Raw genomic sequence first — 20,078 nt, forward strand, 5'->3', positions numbered from 1 at the left:
GTTTGGGGTCTGGTCTCCTGGTTCCTCAGTGTCTCTGAGTCCTCTGCAGGACTGAGAGTCTCTCCTGGTTCCTCAGTGTCTCTGAGTCCTCTGCAGGACTGAGAGTCTCTCCTGTGGACAGAAACACTGACTGAACATCAGCTGCTGAAATCAAAGTTCAGTCTGTTCACCATCACACACACTCTCACTGAGAATCAGATCAGAGACTCAGACACAAACATTCATTTCTCTGACTATTTCTTTGCCGTTTTTCAAACTTTTTGTCGTCTTGTTTTTTTTTTTTCGTTTTTGTTGCCTTTTTTTGAACTTTTGTTGTGATTTTTTCTTTTGTTTTGGGGTTAAATAATTCTGCTGTGTATTTCCTGTATTTTCTTTGTATAAATAATTAAACAGAGGTTCTCTCTCAATGCTGAAAGGGAGTTGATCTCATTCTCCAGCCCGTTCTCATTTGATCTGGGTGTGGGTCTGATGCGACGAAAAAGGTGTCTTTCAGCGTGTTTGTATAACGCACCGGGCAGAGCAGCAGTTAGAGAGGATTTAGAGAGTAGTATGTAACGGCGAATTTCCACGTAAGGAGGTTCGCGTCCTGCTTGTCACGCTTGCAATTGTCGTTTTTTTCTTTCCTCTCGCGTGTCACAGAACCGTACGCCCACCCACGACCCTTTCCTTAACATAACTGCGTCAAAAGGGACGGCAACAGTCCCGACCAAGCGCGTTCACTTATAGCGCTAAAGGAGACTTTTAGCGTCAATGAGAACGCCAAAGGCACCTGACCAAGCGTCCATATTTTACGAGATTGTTTATTGTTTATTTCTTTATTTGATCAGGGATAATGCACAAAAAACATTAGTCTAAAAAAGAAGAGATGTCATGTGCCAGGTTATAGCAAAAAATGCTAATTTCCACCTGCAGTCCCTGGACAGGTTGATGTTATACTTACAAAAGATGGGTGTGAGAATGTGTTGCATTCTCACATGTTGATTCTGATTCTCACTAAACTAAGTGGGAGCCACAAAGTCTAAGAACGTAATGTGTACGCTGAACAGATAGGGGCTACAAGGTCACCCTAAACTATCTCTCCCGGGACATTCATTTCTCCCTGGATAGTTGAGACTCCTCAGATAGTTGAGATTAACGGGATGTCTAACCTTGGGGTAGAAAGTGGTACAGAGGGGAAGAAGTGAAGTGGCTCCTGAATGTCTACTATGTCTGATTGATTGTAAGAAATGCCGAGTCATGTTTAGGCAGGGGGCATGTCTTTCTATCTCACTGAAGATGTATATAAGCTGTGTGCTTTTTCTTCTTCGAAGAAGACACTTTCCCACTGTACTGTTGTACTTGTGAAACTGTGTTCATATATTTGAAAATATAAATAAATACTCAAAGACCAAACTTTGGTTTCATTCTCAAATAGTCTTATTTGTTTCATCTTGTCCTTTTTGAAATACACCCTGCTGCAAACACGAAAAGTTTCCACCACACCATCTACAAACTACAATACCCAACAGAAATATTCATTAATTTAATGATTAAATAAGGTAGAGTCTCCAAACTCACCTCAATTATAACTTGTCTCCTGCTAGTTGTATTACAGCACTTACTTTAAAATATTAATATATTTTAATAATTAAATAGAGTCATGTCTCTAAACTTACCTCACACATAATTAGTCTTCTGCTGGTTATACTACAGCACTTACCTTTCAAAAACAGGCATATTCATAATTTTGGGGAACATATTTTGCCATAATAATATGTCATAATTACAAAGAGGCATGTCTCCAAAACTACTCCACACATAGAACCCCCCCTGCTGGTTGTCTGAATTTATTTTCAAAGTGCACCAGATTGATGCATTTAAACATTAAACAACATGTTCTTACAGGGGAGCATGCCCATGGACCCCCCTAGAGGGGCTGGAGCCCCAGTGCAGCTCTAGGTCTAGTGACCCCCCTAGAGGGGCTGGAGCCCCAGTGCAGCTCTAGGTCTAGTGACCCTCCTAGAGGGACTTGTGCCCCAGTGCAGCTCTAGGTCTAGTGACCCCCCTAGAGGGACTGGAGCCCCAGTGCAGCTCTAGGTCTAGTGTCCCCCCTGGGGCAGTGTCCCTGTTTTAAGTTTACAAAGATAAAAACATTACCTGTTTTGGAGGTATTTACGCTTCTGAGCTGAAAATGTCCCCGGATTTTGTCTCAGAAATCTGGTCACCTTAACTTAAGGGCCGTCCACACCAAGAACGTTAATTATAAATATATAGTTTTAAAAATCGTTCTAACATGAGTGGTTGGTGGAGTTCACACCACAACTATAACGACGACGACAGTGGAGAACGATATCATTGGGATCACTTTCAGAGAGATCTGATGAACGATAGAGACACTGACAGCCAATCAGAATCCATCTGAGTTTACAACATGACACGGCGGAGAGAGACTGGAATGGAAAACAAGCAGAAAGGAGGCAACGAGCCACAAAACACTATTCCAGCCAAGTGTGTCGTGCAGCAGTTATGTGTCCATGAGTCTGGGGGGCGGAGCTTCTGAAGGGGGGGTTGTATTTATTTGGTAGTTGAGTTCAAATGTGTGTGTGTGTGTGTGTGTGTGTCTGTGTGTGTGTTTCTGTGTCTATGTGTTGATGGAGGCGACTTTGGTTCACTGAACATATTTCAATGACAATAAACTGATTATTGAGGACAAATGCCTCTGCTGAGAAACACACACAGACATAACATGTTTCAGATTATTCATAAATAGACCTATATATAATAGAATATATATATATATATAATAGACCTATATATAAACTAACACCTTCTCCGTGTCCTTTCCTGTTGGTTGTCCTGCAGAGAACACAAACACCTGACCATGTGCTGTTTGTATGCCCGCATAAGAAAACAGCAACAAATCTTTTGTTATTGTGGCCTCCATGTTTTCACCACCTGATGCTCCAGACTACGGCCAACAGCTGGTGGCAGTCATGCAACAAGTTGTTATGCCAAACGGCAATATAACAGAAGAAGAAGAAGAACACATCCCGACCATGTGAACGCTGGCAGTCGGAAAAACAACGTAATCGCGGGGGCGGTGCCTGTTATTCCCAGGTGGCATGAACGCAGCATGTGTGTGTGTGTGTGTGTGTGTGTGTGTGTGTGTGTGTGTGTGTGTGTGTGTGTGTGTGTGTGTATGTGTTTGTGTGTGTATGTGTGTGTGTGTGTGTCTGTGTGTGTATGTGTGTCTGTGTATGTCTGTGTGTGTGTGTGTGTGTGTGTGTGTATGTGTATGTGTGTGTGTCTGTGTGTGTGTGTATGTGTATGTGTGTGTGTGTCTGTGTGTGTGTGTGTGTGTGTGTGTGTGTGTGTGTGTGTGTGTGTCCTACCAACAACTCTCTCAGTCTAACAGGTTTACAGCTTTCTACAGAAGTCAACACGCTCTAATTCTCTCTCCACCAGAACTGATTTTTATCAAACAAGTATCCCGGCTTTACTCGCTGTATTTCTTAAGGTTGTTTTACATTCCCAAAAGCAAAGAACAATCACAATCTGTAATGTATACACCTTGTAAGTGATCATACGATGTGTTTTTCATCAAAATATGTTTTTATGTGTAGGCTACATATTGATTTATATGCAAGATTATTCTGCATATGACAAACATCTCATACAGGAGACATTATGTACAGGATAATTATCATCTGATTATTACGACATGGGCCCTCACAGACTAAGCATTTCTTAGTTATCATTTTGTACCATATTTGTATGACAAAAAGCCTTAAAATTATAATCTTGGTTGATTTGGCCCCCTTTGGTTATGGTGGTAACATTAAGTGTGGTTAACAGTAATGAAAATCACTAATGTGTGTGTAAAGACCATGTGAATACTGCAAGGGATTGGCAGACTCAGCCAATAACAATGGAAAGATAATTACAGAATGTAAAAAGCCTACATTAAAGCTATACTGTGTAGGAATTTCTCCCATCTAGCGTTGAGATTATATATCGCAATCAACTCTCTCGCGCCACACTGTTCAAAATACGTATTGCAGCTACGGTAGCCTTCACGCTTCAAAAAGCGAAGGTATACAAAAGGCCGTCTATCAGCCGTGGTTGTTGGAGTTCATGTTGGAGAGTGGCGTGGACGCGCGCGTCACACCACGAGCGGGCACGCACGCCACCCGACGGAAAGGAGAGAGAAAGAAAAGGAGACTGCAGCGGTCCAGAGGATAATTAACTAATTGGGATTTGGTGTGTTCCTCCAAAGCAATGTTCACTCTTTTTTCTGATGATGCCGGTCTCTTCCTCTTTTCAATATCCTTTTTACTTTTTCTGGGCAAAGAAGAAGAAGACTCCTGTTCTTTCAATTTTGATTTTGAATATATGTGGTCCTCCATATTTCCTTCTTCAAACTTGCCGGGGGCCGGGAAGCTACGATACCCATTAGCAGCATTAGCAGCAGCTGTGAGTTTATCATGTGACGGAGAAAACGTGAAAGGTGGAGCAGTATGTCCTGTATGTCTCTTACACACACAGACACACACACACACACACACACACACACACACACACACACAGCGACACACACGCACAGCGACACACACGCACACACACACACACACACACACACACACACACACACACAGCGACACACACGCACACAGAGACACAGACAAAGGCGGAGCAGTATGTCCTGTATGTCTCTTACCAGCTAACATATTTCTAGATGGAGCATTAATATGGAGCGTCTACCCCAGTTCATGCAAACACAAATGTAAAATTTCAAGCCAAAAGGAATACTTGAAATTGATGGTGGAGGTAAATATTCATGAAAAAGGACAAGTTTGTGAACGGGCAACAGAGATTTTGATAATGACCAACTAAACAAGTTACACACTGGGGCTTTAAATTGTTACTGTTAGAATAATACCAACCATTGTATCAAATATTTACTCAAAAAAATCTTAAGGATTGTATCTTCAAACATTTAAGATCAAATTATTTTATTTATGACTGTATGTCTGTCCCTGGCCTGCATCATCTCTTGTGAAACTGTATTCTGACAGCTCATTGGGTAATGTGAACTATGAACAACCAGAGTCACAATGTAGGAGGAGGAGATTCTATTATATTTCTTTTCAGTGATAATGCAGAACTCATCAATAAATCAAAAAAGGAAATTCACATCTTAAAGGAGTTGAGTCATTAAAATACCCTTTAAAAGGCGTATCGACAGTCTCAACTACCTTGGGTTCTCTCGTGACTGCCTCGCGTGGGTCAGTAACTATTTCTCTGGTAGGGTCCAGTGGGTTAAATCTGAGGGTCTGTTGTCTGGACCTATGGGGTCTCTATGGGGGTGCCACAAGGCTCGATTCTCGGGCCGACTCTTTTCTCCCTATACATCAATGATGTGGCTCTCGCTGAACAATTAGCTCGTGGTACTTGGGTGCGCAGAGCTTGCGGTGCATTCAAAAGGAGTTGTTTTTGCAACCAAACATTTCGAAAAATTCTTCCAGGTACGGCCAGGGATGTAGGAGGGTTGGCTGGTCTTCCTGGCTACCAACCTCCTCGCTGGTGATTGGTTTCACTCGAGTTCTCTCGAGTCTCTGCCACGGACATCTTGGTACTAGGCTACATACGTCTGCTATTTCCTTGCTGGAGCGTGACATGATTTGTGTCATGTGCAGGTGCGATGGAGCGCGTACAAACCAATAGGGTGTCGGAATGGTATATGTTTATACTTCTCATCCAACCACAATCAAATTCACTCTCTCCAGATGGCGCGATTTATCTGGATAGGTTTTTGTTTTTTTTGTGTGTTTTTTTGAACGATGACAAGCCAGAATGAAAACAAGCCAAACTGAAATAGGAGTTACGAGGCTATTTTTAAAATGTAAGGAGTAGAAAGTACAGATAATTGCGTGAAAATGTAAGGAGCAGAAGTAAAAAGTCTGCTGTAAAATAGTTACTCCAGTAAAGTATAGATACCCAAACTTTCTACTTAAGTAAGGTAACAAAGTACTTTTTTACTTGAGACCTCTGCCTCCAGGAGAGCTTCAATGCCATTCAGCACTCCTTCCGAAACCTCAAACTACTGCTACACTCTGGCAAAACCAAGTTCATGCTTTTCAATAGATCGCTGCCCATCCAATTAGCATCACCACGCTCGATGGGTTGGAATAAGAAAATGTGGCGGTGTACAAATACGTGTCTGGTTAAACATTTGCTCTCCTTCCAGCAACACATAACCCACCTTCAATCTAAAGTTAAGTAGAGGTTTAGTCTAGGTTTCCTATTCTGCAACAGGGCCTCCTTCACTCACGCTGCCAAACTCGCTTTATTAAAAATGACAATTTTACCAATTCTCGACTTCAGTGATATCGTTTACAGAACTGCCTCAAACTCTCTCTGGATAAACTGGATGTCGTCTACCACAGTGCCATACGTTTTGTGACCAGAGCCCCCTATAACACCCACCATTGCAAGCTCTATGCATTAGTCGGCTGGCCCTCGTTACACACTCGATGCCTAACTCACTGGTACCAACTCATTTACAAATCCTTGCTGGGCAAAGCCCCGCTGTACCTACACTCCTGGTTACTATAGCTTCTCCCGCCCGCAACCTGCGCTCAAGCAGTTACATCTCCTTGGTCACCCCTAAAGCCCACACCTCCTTTGGCCGCCACTCCTTCCAGTTCTCAGCTGCAAATGACTGGAATGCATTTCAAAAAACCCTGAAACTTAAAACCCTTATCCCACTAACTGCCTTCAAAGTACGTCTGTCTGAGCTCCTGTCAGATCACTGTACGTGCTAACCGTTCTCCATCATTCATGCTTAAAGGTCACTGTACCGTGTACGGTACAGTTCCGCTCGAAAGTGACGCTGCATAAACTTCATTGTAGCTTTAAAGCATTAAATCTTCAAAATATACGGTCATGCAGCACATTGATTGAAAGCTTAAACTCTCAGGATTCCATTAAGCCCACACACAAAGCATAAGATGATTTATAGCAGTCATAAAACTGTAATCTAGTTGTTAGTTCACTGAAAAGGACAGCGCCGATTCAAGTGTGCTTACATACCTTCACATTCTTCCCTTTATCCACTTCGGCGAAATTGTCCAAAACAAATTGTTTTCATAAATCCCCAAGAGTCCAAGGAAATGGAATATCCAAGCCATTATATCTAAAACGAGCTGTTCGCCTCACAATCTTGACGTTTCTGACCGAATTACGACATAAAAACGGTAAACAATAGTTCACTTCCGGACATTTTTTCAACTCTCACTTCTCACGCGAGACTTCTAACGCTACACTTTGGGTGTCACGTTTGTTGTGTAAAGTCTGACGACATATATATATATATATATATATATATATATATATATATATATAATATATATGATAACACACCTGGTAGCCAGCTCGTGGGTGGTTTACAATACACAGTTCTACAGTTATTTAGTTTGTTCATGACCAGTCATTGTGAACAATTCCAACAAGTTTGGAGAAACTGAACACCCAGACACCTTTCAGAGGATCACCATGCCAGACATGATGTCATACTATACATACTATACGCCTTTTCTTTTCTATCGAGTGTGATGTCAGGGCGCAGGTTCAAAGCCATCTCGCGCACCATCCACCTCAGTGACCCTGCCGACGACGTTGCCAACAACCTAAAAAGGGGCACCGCTGGGTACGACAGGCTTTGTAAAATTAAGCCAATGTACCATGAGGTTAGCCAGGTGTGCATGGCGAATTACCACCCCTGCCAGTGTGTTTCCATTGATGAGAGGATGGTCGCATCCAAAGCCCTGTGAAGTGGGGTTATAAGCTGTTTGTGCTGGCGGATTCCACCAATGGTTACACCTGGGACTTCTTCGTGTACGAAGGCAAAGGATCACAAATTGTCAAGGGGCTCAGTTATGACTCCGTAATGCAGCTTGTGAATACACAGGTGCTTGGTACCGGCTACAAGTTATTTGTGGTTAACTTTTACACAAGCCCAGATCTCTTTCGCGACCTGCTGGCAAAGAAGATCTGGGCCTGCGGTACCATTCGCCAACAGCGTATTGGGTTCCCCAAGGACAGGCCAGGCGGGCTTGAGAGGAAGGCTCCCCGGGGCACCATTCGCTGGATCCTTGAGGGGCCCGTGGTGTTTGTTCAGTGGAGGGACACCAGGGATGTGCTGATGTGTTCCACAATCCACGCAGCACATGGAGAGGATACGGTCCAGAGAAGGATCAAGGGGGCAGATGGGCAGTGGTCTGTACAGGATGTCTCCATCCCACCAGCCATCAAGGATTACAACAGGTATGTACAGTGTTTTCATAATTTCAACTCTTTGAATTGAATTTTGATATCATGTCAATGCATCAATATCAGTGTAATATAATGGCTATGTTCCTTTTCCTATATTTGTTTCTCTACTCAGGAACATGGGTGGTGTGGACCTGTCTGATGCCCTGATTGGCTACTACACCATACAGCACAAGACCAAGAAGTGGTACCGGTCTTTCCTGTTCCACTTCATCGACATCGCCATCGTCAACACTTTCATCCTTTACAAGGAGATGGCCATTGCAAGGCAGGAGAAGGTGATGTCGCACAAGGCATTTCGCGAGACCCTGGTGATGGAGCTGAAAGCGGTTGGGTCTACCACCACAGCCCCTCCACAGCCACCCCCTCCTGCTCCCCCAGGTGCCTTACACAAACCTGTGAATTTTACACAGGATGGCACCGTAGGTCGGAGGAGGTGTGTCCACTGCCACCAGAGGACCACAGTGAAATGCTCCTCCTGTGATGTGTGCCTGTGTTTTACAATAACCAGGGACTGTTACGACACATGGCACACCCTGAACAATTTCTAACTTCAAAACAGAAGTTTGTGTGACACTGTACCCTGTACCGGAGTTAGCTCTATAGCTAATTTGCATCCGTGGTCCACTATGTAAATAGTTTTTTATCATTCATGTGTGTTCTTGTATTTTGCACTTAAGTTTTGTAATTTTCTAATATTTTTACATCTATAATACACTTGATTATGACTCAGGCTCTTCGTTCATGTAAATAGTTTTTGTTTCATTCATGTGTGTGTTTTTGTATTCTGCACAGTTTAGTTTTTCAATTTTCTAATATTTCTATATAAAAAACCTTGCCAGTGCACTTTGTTTGCCCTTTTTTATCAAAATCTCTCAGGCGGAATGGAAGAAAATATGGGTTTTGTGTGGTTATGCTTATGTAATGTTGTGCCTAAATGACTGACATCAACTCCAAATACACAGCGAAATACCTCAGAGTGTAAGCTTTCATTAGATACCAAGATTATGTTGCTAGGCAAAGGGGTTCAAAAGTTATAACCCTTTTAAACTCAGCATGCAGGCTTGGTAACCAAAGGTCCTTTTGGAGACTCCAAATGGCACAAAACAAAAACGCATAGACATATCTGTAGAAAAACAGTCATATAAATCCATTTTTGAGTCTTTTGACTTCACACCTTTTTCTGTAGTAAGCTAAGACATGTGGCTATGACATTGTGTTGTCTGTATCTCACTAGATGTGTTTACAGCAGTGTATTTTAGTCAGTTTACAGATGAATTACTTGAACGGAAATAGAAACCCTCCATTCTAGCCTCTGTAACTCTGTGTCAGTAAGGCCTAGTATCACCTTGACACTTGTAACAAAAACTCGAGAGTGTTTTCTTTCCAGTGATACCAGGCACATCCCTGAGTGTCAAAGTATATGGGAGCTGTGCCACTTTTAATTTGGGTATGTCGTTTAGACCAAAAAGCTCAAAATTCAGCCGACACTTAAGAGGTTAATGCAACCCACCCCTATTGCATTATTGCATTACTGCAATCCATTACCTCAGTCACGCCCCATTGCATATTTGCACACATGCACATCTACACCTGCATTGCTATCATATTCTGTTTACGCCCTTTTGCACTGTTCATCTGCCCAGGTATTGCTCAACTGTCATTCCTCCAGCCTTTGTTGTCACACAATTTTTGTACACCACAATCTGCATATATCTGTATACTGACTCTTTACTACATCTCAGCATTTACACACATATATATATATATATATATATTTGCATTATAACTGATCAACATCACTAACGAGATCATAATTTGCACTAACTGTTTTTGTTTTGTTTTGTTGGCTCTTCACTACATCTCAGCATTTATATAGACTGTCTATTCATGTATATTGTGTTATGACCATATCACTTTTGCATATCCTTAATCTTACTTACACCTCCCTTTGCACCAGTTTTGTAATGCCTACTTAATTTACACTTTATGTAGCCTTTTGTATTCTGTATTCCTGTATTGTATTGAATGTGAAACTGTATGTTGTCTTGCACGCTTATGCGTTTCTTGCCCAGGTCGCCGTTGCAAATGAGAACCTGTTCTCAACGGCCTACCTTGTTAAATAAATAAATAAATAAAAAAAATATGAATCACTTCTCATCCCTATCAGCTCTCCACCCCCACTCAGCCACCACCATGTGAAACTCCCTGATCATCAAGCAGAACACCGCTGTGCAGGGAGCAGTCACATCACGTCTGTTTGAGGATCACGGAGACGCGATGTGGATTACTTTGTCTTTAGTCACACTTGCATGGTTTTCTACGGCCCAAGCTGTCTGTAAGTTTTTCACGTTTGTTGTGTATTTTATGGCTGTGTGCTCATGAAGTGAGTACCATTTGAACTGTGAATATAATATTAAGGTCGTAGATTTTCACATCGAGAGAAAAAAAAATCAATGGTCCCCTGATATACAGCGTTAGGGACTCTTACCCAACCAGTTGTGCGACACTAAAAGTCACAGTTTCCCTGAGTACATGTCACTTATCTTATTGCATTGGTAGACCTAGATCCATATATTGTACTATCTTTGACTCTTTCTCTCTCTTTCTCTGTCCCCCTGACAGGCTACTGTGAAAATGTCATCCCTGACTGTCTAGCGGGTGATGTCCCCTGGACCAGGTAACTCATACTCATACATATAAAGCTGATACTGTAGATCTTACTCTCCTCTTATTGAACAATATATCCTTCTCTTACACTAATGAATAAGTGTGGCTGCTTGCTGCTGTCTAACCTAAACGGTTTTTGCAAAGTTTTTCCAAGAAAGAAACTAAGACTTATAGTGACGACTATATTTTAAGATGCAAATAAAGTACTTTCCACGCCAGAATGGGTGGCAAACAGAGTAAGACACACGTCCCAGAGGGACCAATAGTGGATATAATGACTTAGATTTATTGAATTAGAATATTGATCATCAAATTTTAGCTTTCCTGAAAATAGTTACGGTTGTTATGGTTTCAAAGGATGTAGGACCCAAGTGCAGAGACGGCAAACTCACGAATAAGCTCAAGGATTTTAATACATAAAGTCCAAACAGAAGGTGTCCTGTAACAACAGGCAAAATCCCCCAAACAGGAAACAGGCAACAATACAAAACAGGAACAGTGGCAAGCAATCCACTGACAAAGGCTGACGAGCTACACTGAACAGCACACAATAATCCGACAAGAGACAAAGACAGAACAGAGACTAAATAAACCAGGTAACGAGGACAAACGAGGGACAGGTGACACAACAGGTGGCAGAACAATCAAACAGGCGGGAAAACACAAGACAGGAAGTAAAGCCAGACAAGACAAGGGAGAAAACAGAGACTTCAAAATAAAACAGGAAACAGAACATACACAACCCTAACAAGTTAACCATTAAATATTTGGCACAATGGGAAAAGGAGAGTAAAAGTAATCTCGTATTTTATCTGCTTTTATATTTTTAACTGTTTTTTTTTAATCGTTTTTATGTAAAGCACTTTGATTTGCCCTGTTGCTGAAATGTGCTATACAAATAAAGCTGTCATGCCTTGCCTAATGCATGCTGGGATATCTCCGACATGATTGTGAGACCCTTAAAACAAAACGTGTACATAAACAACAACAATTACCCAATTATCATAACTTATATTGTTGTTGGAGGAACCAGTGTGTCAGCCTTTTCAGGAACTAAACATGACCGGGCATTTCTCTACCACAGTGTTTTTGGAAATGGCTTCACCGGACAATGTGGTATACAATCCATACATGACTGTGTAAAGTAATCATTTTAAATCATGTCAAAATGACAAAAGGCAACTTAGTTGTGTTGGTTGTTCACCTAAAATCAATGATTATTCAAGTTTATGTAAGTGTTTGGATTGCTGAAATATGTGAACTATGTGTTGGTAGGTGCTATGAGGACAGCATTACAAGCTGTAGGGTGAGAAGCCGAGGCGGACAGATGCCGAACTTCATTCATTGGAGGGTCAGCTGGTATGAAAAGGTGAGGATATTTTTGGGTAGCTCCCAGCTCTTGTCTTATCAGGTCCATCTCAAGTTGTTGTATGAAATGTACTAATAATAAGCAAAACAAGTATTAAAAAAAGTATTAGTTGTCATCAGCGCCCCTAGTGATGGCAGGAAATACGACCCACAGGAGCGTTTTCTGTCCTTATATCTAAACCACAGTAACAGTCACGTTTCAAAACACGTTAACGTGAAATGTTCAAAGTTTGGATAGGTTTGGCACAAAAACTACTTGTTTATGTATAGGCACTAAAACTCTGGTCTAAAATCATCTGGCCAAAGGACTACAGTTAAGAATTAGCCGGCTGGATGAAATGTTGATTAATGTGTGTTGTCCTTTATAAAATAAAGAATGAGAATAAATAAGAATGAGAGAAAACTACTTGGTTAAGTTCAGTGGTGGAAAGTACAAATACGAAGTACAAATACTGTACTTAAGTACATTTTTCACATATCTGTACTTTACTTAAGTAGAATCAATAGTGCATACTTTTGACTTTTACTTCATTACATTTTGCAGCAATTGTCTATACTTTCTACTCCACTACATTTCTACAGCGTTCCGTTACATTTTCTGATCAGTTTTTCCCCCCGCCAAAACTTCTTCCTGACCGTCACAAGTTTGCAGTCTGCAGGGAAGCCTTCAGCAGTGGCCGTCCAGCTCCCGATGACACTCGCGATATTACAAATCCCACTATGGCCACACCAAGACCCGCCCTTCAATAGCGTTTATTGGCCAGGCGCGTACCGCTCCTGGTACTGCTGCTGCACCCATTGCTCTGCTTGGTCATATGTGAAGCATCCGTTCACATAGTATATTTATCTTAAAAACACTTCACTGTCCCGTGGGTAATAATGCAAAGTCGAGCTTCATGCAGATCACCCTGATAGATAACCAGAATTGTAAGTCAGAATGTAAACTGGGCCACAGTAAGCACAATTACATTAACCTAAAACTAACTTAATTAAAATGCCACAGCCCATACTGTTTTTTTAATTATTAGAATATAGACATTAAGAGAATAAATTGTTATGCAAGTACTTTTACTTTTAATACTTAAAGTACATTTAAAATCAGGTACTTTTAACTTTTACTTAAGTAGGGTTGCCATTGTGGTACTTCTACTTTTACTAAAGTAAATATGTCTCTGGTTATTTGTACTTTTACTTAAGTACTGAGATTGAGTACTTCCTCCACCACTGACAAACAGTTGCACGTCTCTCATTGTAGTTTCTCCTGTGCAGTGATGCTCTTTGTTTTCACGGTTAGAAATGAATAAGTGTGATTCATCCTGAGACTTTTGGATGCATTGATTACAAATATCCTGCCTCGTGTTAAGTACTGAGATTCAGTACCTCCTCCACCACTGGTTAGGTTTAAAAAAAGATCATGTGCCAAGTTCAGCCCCGACAAAACGTAGAAACACGTTTCATTAAACTGAATAAAAATCCTATGTTTGTTCGACCCATCCCGTACATCGATTTTGACGCTCTTACACTCGTCATTTTAAGTCATGCTTTGCCCCCGTCATAATCACCACAGCCACTAGAGAGCGCTGCCATTTTCAACGTAAATATGAGTCGTTCTTGCTGGTTGAAGAAACAACGTTTGTTGGCTGTTTTTTCAGAGGACAGTTTGCTCAGACTGTCCTCTGAGCAATTAAAATAATCAACAATAAGTTAATTTCTTTAGATATATCATTTCCATACTTTTTTTGCATGTTTTTAGGTTGAAGTGAGTCCCACTCCTGAACACAGCGTTTACATCCCAGCCTTGGCTCTCCAGAGGAGTAGAGGATTTGCCCCTGACAGGGACGGACTGCTGGTGGCCACTGTGATCAACAGCACTTTATTCCAGGTCAGTCACATTTGAGCCACAGACTATTAACTCCTCCTCAGCTGCAACTAAAGGCGCTGACACACCGGGCTGATAATCGGCCGTCGGACCGTCTGGCGAGGTCGGTGACTCGAGTCTGGTCGGTGTGTTCCGTGCCGTCATCCGTCCGAGGGGCCGTCGGCCTTCATTTTGGCCGATTTGACATGTATAATCAGCGGGGCGGGCACTGCCGGCAGTCAGACTCAATGACCCATCTGATTGGTGGAGAGCTAACCAGGAAATGATGAGCGTGACTAGAGTCTCTCAAAATCTGATGAAGATCTTTTAAACTGACCTTTGTTGATCTGAAATGAAGACAGATTCAGCAACTGCACGGCCTATTTCTCTCTTAAAATGTTTTCAGAAACACGTTTCGGTGAACTATTTTAGTACAATATGAGATCGTATTCTGAACAAGCCGCCATTGAATTTCCGGAGAAACCAGACCCACGTGGCGCGTTCGTCCAATCAGCTGCCGGTTTTCATTTTTGGGCGACAATACAGATTAGCGCCGCCTGCTGTTATGGAGACGTATTACGTCTCGTCTCTTCGGTGTTCTGAGGAACTTTTTGGACTTTTTGGAGACTGATCACACACACACACACACACACACACAGAAGATCTTCAGCTCTAAGCCAGTCTTTTTGCTACCAAATTAAAAGAGGAACTCATATGTAAACATCATATTGTATGTATGTGTGTGTGTGTGTGTGTGTGTGTGTGTGTTTTTAGGTAGCTGGAGCACAGAGGGCTGTGATACCGATGACAGCGGAGATGAATTTATTTGCAGCTGCTACCACATGGGCTTCTTTGCTGTGCTTGTGGTAAAATTAACACACACACAACAGCTAGCTAGCTCATGTGATCTTACCTAGCTACTGATCATGTGATCTTACCTAGCTACTGATCATGTGATCTTACCTAGCTACTGATCATGTGATCTTACCTAGCTACTGATCATGTGATCTTACCTAGCTACTGATCATGTGATCTTACCTAGCTACTGATCATGTGATCTTACCTAGCTACTGAGCATGTGTGACTGCCAACAAAGATGTTACAGCAGTGAGAGGTCTCACTCTGTAGCTAAAACAGAGACCTGAACACAGGGTGAAAAGAGGAGCTGCAGCAATGTGCAGTACAACTAAAATATAAAATTAAACCATGTAAACCTATTCTGGTACAACCTCTAAATACAATTATGAACCTGAAAATGAGCAGAATATGAGCACTTTAAATTGAATGTGTATTGTCTCTTTTCCCAGCCAGAACCCTGTGTTATCAGTGAGAGAAAGTGATGCTGTCAACCTGAGCTACATCACCTGCACTGGATCAGCGCTCTCCATCTTCTTCACAGTCATCAGCTTGATCCTCTATATATGTCTACAGTGAGTTTTAAAGTCTGACTTCAAATTATTATTCCCATAAGTCTGGGATGAATTATATGAAAAGATTCCTGTAATGATAGTCTAACAGAGATGATGACATTATGACTTCCTGTCATGGAACTGAAGCATTACGTGTTGTGTTATATATGTGTTATTATTGGATTATTTCACACGTTTATCTCTACTCAATATGAGGTTCAGTAATCTCGTTGAAGATCCTGAAGCATTAACTGATGTAATTTGACTATGTAATCACACTGTATGGATACTTTATTTGTTCCGGGGGGGTATTCATGTCATCGCAGCAGTACACAAACACAAATGAATACAATGTGCAAACTGCTGTAAGGTGTGCAAAATGGATGTAATTATGGGTTACAAGTTCAACAGATCTATTCCACTTTGCCAGTGGGTGAGTTACATAGAGTTAATGTTAGAGTTAGTGTTAGTTAGTTAGAGTCCTTGACGCTAATGTCTGATTATTCCACGTTTTCATTATGATATTTTGTGATAACATTCTGAATCTGCAGCGTTCTCTGTCAGGTAAATACAGTAGGCCTATACAATGGCCTACTCCCTGTCTCCCAAGTAGCCACAAACAATTATTTGTTTGAATGTCAGAAAAACTTATTTATTTTACATTAAAAAGAAAATATATAGATATAGGTAAATTATACAAGGCTTCAGGGTGTACTACCACCAAAATAACCAACAAAAAAACAATTCTATCTAGAAGCTAAGAAATTAACCTAACAAACAAAATGGCAAAAAGAATGACAAAAGACTTACCTACCTAACTAATTAAACAGGAGAAAACAGGATTAACACACCTGGCAGTCCACCCTTACTACTCAAAAGAAACGATACCTAATCTAAAACAAGGTTGAACAAACTCTTCCTAACCACAGCCGTCCCGTTGTTGTGGCCGGAGTGTGGCGTTTAATTTCCCTGTTGTGGCGTTTCATGTCCCCGTTGTTGCGTCCCCGAGAGCAGTCCAGTGTCATGGCAGTTCGTGAAATGGTCACGTTCAAAAATCGTGACCTGTACACGAAATAAACAAGAAAATCGTGTCCTGTACACAAATCAATAAATCAAAATAACGTGACCATTTCACGAACTGGCGTGAGACCGGGTTGGCACACTGCATCAGTCCGAGGTCCACTGGGCCCATAGGACTATGTTGAGGTGAAAGTATCTGTAGAATGTAGGTCAGTAATGGCCATATATAGTACTGTATCTGCCAAATAGGCAATAGAAAAATGACCATAATATATTCTTTTCCTTTTAGACGTCGGCATCCAGAGAAGGCTATTGAAGTGCATTTGCAACTAGCAGGAGCGCTGCTCTGCCTCCATCTCACCTTCCTGCTGTGCAGCTTCTGGGTGTGGCAGCTGAATGAGAACGAGGAGGGCTGGGTGTGCCAAGGTCTGGGTCTCTTTTTACACTGGTCCCTGCTGGCCACCTTCAGCTGGGCGGCTCTGGAAGGCTTCCACCTCTACCTTCTCCTAGTCCGAGTCTTCAACACCTACGTCAGGAGATACCTGCTGAAGCTCAGCGTGGTGGGATGGGGTGCGTAGAGTCTGGTTGGGACGGTGTATAGTAATATATCTGCTCTCTTGAAATATGCTGCTTAGAACTCAGAAAAATAGCCCAATTAAAATACCCTGTGCAGCTCAAATGGAGTTGGACTATTCATGACGAAAAAGCCTTCAACTATTATTCATTTTGAAATGTGAGAATATTAGTACATACAGTCCCATATATTATTAGGGTATACAGTCCTATATTCATGTTTTTTACATTGTATGATACACATTTTTAATTCAGAGCAATTTAGCAAGTCACACATACCTGTTGGAGTTTATTTTACCACTAGGGGTGCAGTAGAGCAATGTTTTAACCCTTGTGTTGTCCTTGACAAAAAACTTTGAAGTTTTTTATATCAGAAATATGGGTTTCTTTCACCCAAATAACTTGGATGCGTGCATGTACGTTGTATTTGAACACATACAACGTTCTTCGCAAGTCAAATTAATAATTACTTCCATTGAATTGTGGGTGTTTTATTTTATAGCATTTGAAAAAAAATTGTTTAAATGGTTTTAAAACAGCATCCTGACCAAACTTTGACCTTCTGTGATTCCCTCAACATCCTCTGATCTTAAGTATTGGTCGAAATAATTGATCATTTTTGCTTTTCGTAAACTAAAAAATGAGGTGTAATGTCATTTAAATTAGGTTTATTGACAATAAAAAAAGTAAAAATACAAAAAGTGTTGAAAAAAGCAACAAAATGGAATCCATTAAATTAAATTAGGTCCCTCCATCCGTTGTGTGTTAACTGGTCATTTCATTTACTGAAATCATGAAGAGCTTTCAACCTGCAACAGATCTTTTGTCCACTTGGGGGCAGCAGAAACAAGTTGTAAACTGACATATTTTTTACATTTTATGGCAAACCTGTTCGCAAACAGTTCATTCAGTAGCAGAGATAGTGTGGGTACGTGGGTGTGTTGGTGCGTGGGGGCGTGGGTGCGTGGGTGCATGGGTGCGGCCGCCCCAGGGCCCCGTGCCAATTAGCGGCCCCTCAAACGCCGCCGATCTTTCATCACTTGACGAGAACGGGGCCCAAAGTGACTCATTGCAGATTATTAGCTGAAAGAAGCTAATTACTGCACATGATCTCATGTTATGATAATCCAGCTCTTCTTATCAAACATATATATAATAGTGCCATGTCAGTTATATAGGGTGGCACTGATTGAGTGCATCTCTGTCCATCAGCTGTCTCTGTCCATCAGCTGTCTCTGTCCGTCAGCTGTCTCTGTCCATCAGCTGTCTCTGTCCATCAGCTGTCTCTGTCCGTCAGCTGTCTCTGTCCATCAGCTGTCTCTGTCCATCAGCTGTCTCTGTCCATCAGCTGTCTCTGTCCATCATCAGCTGTCTCTGTCCATCAGCTGTCCATCAGCTGTCTCTGTCCGTCAGCTGTCTCTGTCCATCAGCTGTCTCTGTCCGTCAGCTGTCCATCAGCTGTCTCTGTCCGTCAGCTGTCTCTGTCCATCAGCTGTCTCTGTCCGTCAGCTGTCTCTGTCCATCAGCTGTCTCTGTCCATCAGCTGTCTCTGTCCGTCAGCTGTCTCTGTCCATCAGCTGTCCATCAGCTGTCTCTGTCCGTCAGCTGTCTCTGTCCATCAGCTGTCTCTGTCCGTCAGCTGTTTCTGTCCATCAGCTGTCTCTGTCCATCAGCTGTCTCTGTCCATCAGCTGTCCATCAGCTGTCTCTGTCCGTCAGCTGTCTCTGTCCATCAGCTGTCTCTGTCCGTCAGCTGTTTCTGTCCATCAGCTGTCTCTGTCCATCAGCTGTCTCTGTCCGTGGTGCTGAAACATTTCTACTTGACCGGCAAACTGTTTTCTTTGTTCGTCAACACAAACTTGTTAAATGTGTCTTTTCTTTGTGATTTATTTGACTTATAGGCTTACTGGCTCAACAACTGACCCATTATAACATACATTCATCAAGGTCAAGGTCAAGGTAAACTTTATTATCCCACAAGGGGAAATTCATGTGGTCATTCATTACGCGTCCTTGTCACAACATATTCTCTAAACATATAGACACCACAGACAAGCCAATAAGCATGTATAGAGAGGAGAATAATACTACAGAAATGACAATGACAGAAATCAACAATAACAATACAAAAAAAATAAACAATACTACAAAAAAGACAAAGACAATCCGACGTCTGACATTTACAATACGAAAAAAAAAAAAAACTATAAAATTATCATCAGGTAGCTAAACATTTTAAAAATAATAAGAAAAATTAAGATCTACCATCCAGTTAAAGTGCTAGTGCGGAATTAAAGTGCCTGTGATGTGCTTGGTCATTATACAGTCTGATCGCTGTAGGCACAAATGATTTATTGTACCTTTCTGTTCTAATTCTCTGTTGTAAAATTCTACCAGTTGACCTATTGCTTCTCATAAATTTATGGTGAAGAGGGTGAGTAGGGTCATTAAGGATTTGGTCAGTCTTTTTTAAAATAAGCTCATTGTACAACTGAGCTGCCGACACCTGATCAATACCGATGATCCTACTGGCCATCTTGATCAATCGCTGCAATTTCTTTTGGTCCTTAACATGCATGTTACCAAACACACAGATAAGGCCAAAAGACAGAACACTCTGGAGGATACTTTTGTAAAACATTACAAGGATGTGTCTGTCTAATCTAAAAGTGTTTAGTTTCCTAAGGAAAAACATCCGCTGGTGCATTTTCTTAGTTTTATTCAGTGCACATACATTAAAAGTTAATTTAGAGTCAATTTCAACTCCCAGATATTTGTAGGTTGAGACTCTCTCTACTAGTTCACCATTGATCTTAGAGGGGGGGGCTGTAATTCTATTTTTGTTAAAATCTATGACCATCTCTTTTGTTT

The 20,078-nt window shown here is 41.5% G+C and overlaps 2 pseudogenes; both read left to right on the forward strand.

Annotated features, from left to right (window-relative positions):
- Positions 1 to 6,236, forward strand: part of LOC116052949 — a 17,756-nt pseudogene extending 11,520 nt beyond the window's left edge.
- Positions 6,237 to 7,592: 1,356 nt separating this feature from the next.
- On the forward strand, positions 7,593 to 17,213 carry LOC116052982 (annotated as a pseudogene).
- The last annotated feature ends 2,865 nt before the right edge of the window (positions 17,214 to 20,078 follow it).

The sequence above is a fragment of the Sander lucioperca genome, chromosome 6 (genome assembly GCF_008315115.2).
Source record: "Sander lucioperca isolate FBNREF2018 chromosome 6, SLUC_FBN_1.2, whole genome shotgun sequence".
Classification (NCBI taxonomy): domain Eukaryota; kingdom Metazoa; phylum Chordata; class Actinopteri; order Perciformes; family Percidae; genus Sander; species Sander lucioperca.